Raw genomic sequence first — 8,103 nt, forward strand, 5'->3', positions numbered from 1 at the left:
TTGATAGTAAACAATTTATGTTGGGGTTTTTTATTCGCGGTGAAGTACATTAAAAGTAAGATGCAAAAGATGATATAATTGCACTATAATATAACTATCTTCTTCTAACTATCCTCAGTGTAAATAGTGTATACACTATTGTAGAAAAAGAACATACTTTATATTATGTATATTAAAAAAAAAAAAATTAGTATTTTGATTGTGTTTACACTTGGTCTGACATTCTAATTTATTTATATTTTGTTATTTCATTTTCAATTCATATTTTTATATATACAACACTACAACACTTACACCATAACTATATGAATGCATGTATATTTTTAAAATTTACATAAAATATATATACATCAAATACAATATATATTTATTCACTACATTGCAAGTATATCTACATACATTTATTGTTTATATCAACTTAATATAACTGGATACTCGCACCAGTAGTATGTAGTCATCACACATATAAATATATTTGTTTGTTTATACATCATATATGACCAATATATTTATTATTTGTTTGTTTGTTTGTTATTTGTACGTATAATACATTCATATAAAACACATGTATTGATAATATAGACGAATATAAATATTTATTATTATTGATTAGTTATGTATACAGCTGGACAAAAAAATTGGAGCAATGAACCAAAATCTTATATAAAAAGAGGATACCTACATTTGTTGATAAACAGTTTGGATAGAAGTATGTTTGGCTTGAAAAATGTGACTATTGGGAAAATTACGAGGGACATCAAGCGATCAATATGGCAGCCATATAAACAGAATAAAACCTTATAAAAAACAGCAGCTATGAAATAACTACACTAAAAGGGTGGGCTATTTTTACCCGATGTGTGTTCCTTTCAGGCCCATTAGAGACCAAAATTATGAAGACCGGCGTGGGTCGATCGAATTTTAACTTCAATCGATTTATATTAATTTTGTGTTGTTACTGAAGATATTGCAGTAATGAAAATTCAATATGGCGACCACTAGACGAATAGTCATAAAATCCCAACAGATTTCGATTTTTGAATGCTTATCGTTTTGTTTTTAAACACAAATCAATAAACCCACAACCATATTTTGGGTAAATTTTCGACAAACGTCTTTCAACTTCTATTTAAAGAATAGAATCCTAGCATGTGAAAATTTGATATTTCATTTTTTGCCAGCTCGAAAAATGCACATACTGTAATTTTAAATGTAAAATATATGTAGTTTTTAAAGTGTATTTCCTTCACATAAAGCTTTTGCATTAGTTTTGATTTTTTTGCTATGCTTTTGTCTCAAAAGAAGACAAAAATAAACTTGAATAAGAAATGTATACATATTTGAAAATTTACATGTTTTGTTTACCATTGTTTTGGGATACTCATCTGTAATGTATTCCAGAAATAAAAAACAAAAAAGAATCACAGACATGGTTTTTTTCTTTTCTTGATTGTGTACAATTCTTTCCATTTATAGTATTAATCTTGACAGCGCTGTCATTTATAATATTTGAGTGTTTATAAATCATTATTCATTTTAGTCTAAAGTTTATTAGCTTTACCGGTTTAAATACTTTTTGTTTTTGTTTTTACTTGAAATTGTTAGAAAAATTTAATAAACATTTCAAACAATGGGTGCAGACAGAAATTTGTGTATTTACGATATTAGAAGGTAAACATACCAACCCAACCTTTAAAAATAAATGAGGGCCTGGAATAGCCATAGAAAAGGTATCACAAAAGCCTACACGTTTCATTTACAGGCATGCACTACGCTGAGCGCCCCCAAAAAGCATTTTAGATGACTCGGGGCGAAATTTCTTTTTGCTCATTTAAGCCTCACTTACCGATATTTGGTAACGCAAAAAAATTGTTATATTCAAAGTTAACTAACTCACTTTGCGTGTTTAAAACTTTACCTCTTGAAAATTTTGTTTTGATTTATATAACAATATGTAATGGTCAGCTTGTAAATGACAGTCAAAAGAATCAAAATTTTTACTTGTTTTGCTTTGTTTTACTTGTTATTTTTAGTTTATTCTATATTTAGTTTAAAATAAAAGCATTTTGACAATCAGTCTTCAGCCTACCTGCATTCTGATAGATTACTCTCATTACAATACAAATGTTCTCCAATAAAAAGCAACAATTGTCAAGTTGTCATTATAGTCGGGGGACCTCTCCTCCATCTTATGGAAAACTGTTTAATCTTAGAGGTCCCTCGACTGTAATGACGATTTTACTGATTATTACAATTTCAGATGAAAATATTTTCTAGTTTTCATACTTAGAGAGTCGGCGTTTTAGTTTTCGAACTTTATTTTAAATAAAATAGTAATTTTCGAAATCCATTGCAGTAGAATATAATTACTGTATTATAAGTATAAAAAACAGTATATTATCTGCAAAACAGTTTGACTGTAATTTAAAAGTAATATAATAATGAAGATAGGTGTATGTATATATAGTTTAAGTATAATGTGTATATCAATTTATATAATCTTCATTCGCACTGCAGTTGTTCGAGTTTTCGAGTTAAGAGTAGCAAGGCTAGTTATATACTAAATTCAAGTTGCTGTTTCTACATATAATATGTATGTATACAGTAACCATATACTGAAAATATACTAACTATTAATGTTAGACTGAGTGCCCGTCAGCCAAATCTGTCATTGAGAAGGCATATACTTCTAAAAATTATAATGTGGCACAATTATCTCTAGCTATTCATGCTTTGGAGGCTATTTTGAAAGGCTCTTTCATTTGAAGCGTGCCTTCTAGCAAATATTTCAATTAATCCTACTCTTATTTTGTGCTATAATCATGAATTCCCTTGAGTACTCGAAGATTGAACTCGACGTTATCTTTTCAACTGAGCTAGAAAAAGTCTCCTAGCTAAAGCCATCTGTTTTGCGAATATGCAGTTGTTCTACGATATTTCTGGTATTATTGTTTGGAAATTATATTATGATGGATGCGTGAAATGATGAATTTTCATTTCCAATCCATCGAAAACAACCAACTTCTTCGTTTCATCTAGTCGACAATTTCGAATTCTTCAATTTAACAAGCAATTTAATTACGTCTTTTCTGGATATTTCATAATTTACAAAGCGTTTCTCCAACTCTTTCACTATCAGATGAAGGAAATTCAAATAAAAGCGATGATCAATTTCTTAAAAAGTTGAAGGATTTTATATTTCATAACATCAAGTGAAAAAATCATTTATTCAGACACTCTCGGAAATCTAGAGGACCCGGATTCAAGTTGAGGCGTGTGTGTACTTTTTTTGTTTCTTTCTATTTATTCAAATGAAAATACGTAATGTGCGTGAGTCCATCGAAGTGTACAAGTTTCCCCCACATATGTTAAGAGGTATAATGTGTTGACATGGAAAAAGCCATTGAAATTTTCATGTATGACGGACTTCTAACTTCGAAATAGAATTTTAGAGGTGTTATTATTGGAACATCCATAGCTAGACAAAAAACTTTGAAAGTATAATAAAGCCACACAAAAATGTATTCATCAATAATTGCATATGGTGATGGGCTCCCAGACTATAATACTATATTAATCTACCCAAGTAACAACCCATGTGCAAGTAAAGAATTACTTTCTGAATGCCAATTAAAACTCACAACTATGCAATTTCTTCTTAAGAAAGTTTGATGTTACATGTTGGTAGAAAGAGGGCAGGGGGGTGCTTACAAATGGTGGGTAAGAGTACGAAGTTAGTTAGGTGGATTTTATGAAAAGAGTTGTTGTACAAGGTGCAATATGCATAGGTGAGGGTATCAGAATAATTCGATCTTTCTTCTATTTTACATTCTATGTGTATATTTTATGTATACAGGGTGATTTGTAAACCTAAATGTCATTATCTAAATATTTTCTCGCATATTTATTTCTCAATGAATATTGAAAGATATAAAATAAACTGATATAAATGCCGGAAAATTTAACGAAACGCCGTTAATTATCATTTCGAAAATTTCGTTTCTATTTTTACACCTAAACAATTTCACCGGCACTGCCTTGTACTTACTTCTAGAATACATTCAAGAACGGAAGTGGTCAAAGGGTTAAAATAGTAAACAAAAGTGATAGTCATAAGCAAGCTAAATCTTACAAAAAAAAAGTAACCTTAAGGATGTTCCCTCGCCAGTAATAGAAAAAAATAAATTAGTAGATAAGGATTCGAATTTTTAGTATGTTGTAGTTAACGATACATATTATTAAATCAAAAAAAATTTGGGTATCTTATCGATCAATTAAGAGAGTTTTTATTAATTAAAAATACACTAAATAACATACCATCCTCATATCATGCTATGTTATTTAGTGTATTTTTAATTAATTAATTACTCTCTTAATTGATCGATAAAATACCAAATTTTTGTTTTGATTTTTATAATATGTATCGTTAACTACAACATACTAAAAATTTGGATCATTTTCTACTAATTTATTATTTTCTATTACTGGTGAGGGAACTTCCTTAAGAGTGGGTTATTTTTTGTAAGGCAGTTTGTTCATACATTATTTTCCCAATTACTATGGTTTTTTAATACCCATTACAAGCTGATTCTACAATACAGATACTAATTTCGCCTCAAAGATCCTTTTGAAACAACCACTCTACCCTATTCTTAATATCCTTTTATTTAATAAACGTCAGTTGAAATCCAATTTGAGCAGGGTATCGTAGTTTTATTTTCGATTTTTTCATCTTAGTATTATTTTTTACACATCACTTAGAATTCGGCTCTTTGTAAATTTCACTGATCAAAGTGTATGAGCAAGTTTTTATTAAGTTTGTCTACATGTTTGGGATTTTGCTCTCATAATTTTTTGAAGATTTGTTAATACAAATCACCCAATATTTGACATTGATGTTAGAGTATGTAATAAGTATAACAGTAGGTGAATATCTATTATATATATTTCTTGTGTGTAGATGTTAGTCACTGTACTTCTCCTAAACGAATGGACCGATTTTGATGATTTTTGTGTGTGTGTTCAAGTAGATCCGATGATGGTTTACATTCACAATTCGATCCATTACAACTGTTTTTTAGTGTTCCGTACCAAAAACATTAAGTTTCATTAAATGGTGGAAGCGCATATAAGATATATATATTTAGGTATCGTGAAGAAGTATTTATCAGAGTTATATGCGAGCGCAACGAGCTCCACTGCTGAATACTCCAGCCAGGCCGAAGGCTGAAGGTCAGACCGTGGCTTGTCCAATGGATAGAAGTACAATTTTGATGTAGCGGGATGAGTTAAGCGAACAGGCTAAGCATAGTATTGGTATTAATGAATTGGAGTTACGCTTCCACAGGACAACGGCTGTCGGGTCCGCTAGTATACCTATATATATATACAAAACTTAAATATTCTTATACACAAAATAAGTTAATGAGATGGGTGGTTCAATTAAGGTGTTACAAGATGGTAGGTATTGTGCAGTAGGTTAATGTATACTATGCACACTACTACTTGATAATTGTATATGCATACATACTATTTAAAAACAGGTTTACGTTTTATTTTAATTCATAGAAAATGTGAATGCAACCAACGTGTTCTTTTATCAAATTGTATGTTGTGTATTCGAAATGAAAGCAGTCAATTTTCATCTTGTAATTATTATTAATATATTCGCTGTGTTCAAGTAGATTTAAAAGGTATCAAAAAGTACTATATTGACAATTTTGGTAAACCAAGTATGTAATCCTACTAAATTTGGGTCGTACTTTTCAAATTTGTGATCAAAATTAACCTAACTATAATAGGTTTCAAGAATTTGGAGTCCTGGTCCCGGAATTAAGAACAATAGTGATACCTAGGGAAAAACTGACATCACAGTTGAAAAGAATGGCCCAAAATTGTGGGTTTAAAAAAAATTTCATTTTACATGATTATTTATCAACTTTTTACTTTACGTTTAGTTTTGCGCCTCTATTTCTTATGCGTCTTAGTTACGGACCTGGCATTTCGATATCTGCAATGTAGTATGGGATTCAAGGTCATACTATCGAGTTGAACTTACTACTTACAAATGTAAGTGGCGCCAAAGTTTTTATACCTTACAGAATTGTAAATAACGCCATAGTTATGGTTCTTACGGCAATATTATATAGAGTATTATCAGATACTTTTTGAGTATCTATCTCTATACCATACCAGAACCAGATATGATCTTTTTTGATTTCGTAAAGCATCTTAAACTTTGCTTGGGGCATAGTTTAGGATGGTTTTAGTGGTGGATGCCTTCATATATTTAGGTTCTTGCACCAAATACACAATTTGTAGTTACCACTTACTAATTCCACATACAAACAGGGCAACACAATTGCACAGAAAAGTTTTTGTATAGAAAACACATACCAAGTAACAGTCAGCATACATTCATACATCATCACATGAGTAAAAATTATACTTTTGTGTTAATAATGATGCAGTTCTAACGTAGGTTGATAGGTTGCTCTAGCTAGAGCAGCTTCTCCATGCTGTTACAACAGATCTACATTGAAAATGTCACATGAGAAGTAAAATAAATACATAATAAAAAACACACATATATACCCACAAAATAGAAACCACTTAATTATTTTTCACAATTTTCTCATCATTTCTCTCGTCAGCATATTATGTACTATTCTAGACAAGTACTTCATTCTTCAACTATACTTGCTGTATTTTTTTACCTATCTACCTTGTCATTTGAACTCCAAAGTGTATAAACTTTCTGATAGAAATTTATCTATCTCATCTCGAAAATCGAGGAATTTATTATCCTTACCTCAGGAATCTGTGATCCTTGTCTCAAGAATACGTTTTTGTCCCTTGTATCCACATTGTAGATGTTCAATCGATTGTTTTTCATCATCGCATTACTCGCTGTTGTTTTCTGTGCTTTCCAATTTAATTTTAGAGTTTCATCTCGACAGCATAGCATATTGGGTTTTTTTTTTGATTTGGCGTTCTCTTTATCTCACTCCTATCAATCTTTGGATCACTCTCTTTGGAATCAAAGCCTCCTTCCATGTAGTCTACCATAGCCTTTATATTATGATAATCTTTCCCTCTCTTGACCGGGCCACGGGGTTTATGAATGCTCCCTTATGGTAAAAAAACTCGATTTCACCATTTATCTTCTTAATCATTTAGTCCATAAAACCCCCTAGCGATTTGATTAGTGTTGCTGATGAGTTAAAATATCTTCAAAATACTTTCATGCTGCAAGTATTTCATACCTGAACTATGTTTCGATTCACACTCCTGGTATTGGAAGCCTTACATAAACAGACTTGGCAACAAGTTGGAATTTTCTTTGATCATGTTTCCTATCGCATACCGCAGCCACTGTTCAGTCTAAACGAATCTTGAATGTTGGACAAATCTCACTGCGATAACAACGCAAACCCTCACTGAGGCTACAATTTCGTCTAACGCCTCATAAAGATCCACATCTTAACTTGATAGCCTCCCATCTTTCCTCTCTCTATCAATTTACTAGAATATTCGTAGCTGGTTGATATCCAAAAATTCGTCTCCTTAATATCACAATTTAACTATAATTTACCTATAAAAAGAGTAACATAATTTGGCCTGACCTTTAAAGATCCAGTCCATCACAGTTTGTTTCTATTTTCTTTTCGAATATATGAGTATTATAATATTTTGTAAATAATTTTTTTTGAATTACTGTGCGGTCGTAATTGTAACTGACGAGAGATTACTTTAACAAAATATAGACGTTGATGAATCTTTTATTAAATTTATTACTGTTGCAATGAAGACATCTTTTTATATAAATGAACACTGTTTGTGTTATACAGGGGAGCATATTCTTATATATTACATTTTAAATTCCTTTTTTGATTTTTTTCCACCAGGTTTTCATTCCATCGCATATTTTCAAATTAAATACAAATATTCACGCTGCTATATACATTCACAGAATAATATTTAGTTTTCCAAGAACTCGTCGTATTTTAACAATAGAAAAACAAACAAAAAAATTGTTAGCAAAAAATATTTTCATAAAAAATTTTTCACAAAATTATCAATTTTACAGACAAAAGATACACA

This window comes from Chrysoperla carnea, chromosome 4, assembly GCF_905475395.1.
Source record: "Chrysoperla carnea chromosome 4, inChrCarn1.1, whole genome shotgun sequence".
NCBI lineage: Eukaryota > Metazoa > Arthropoda > Insecta > Neuroptera > Chrysopidae > Chrysoperla > Chrysoperla carnea.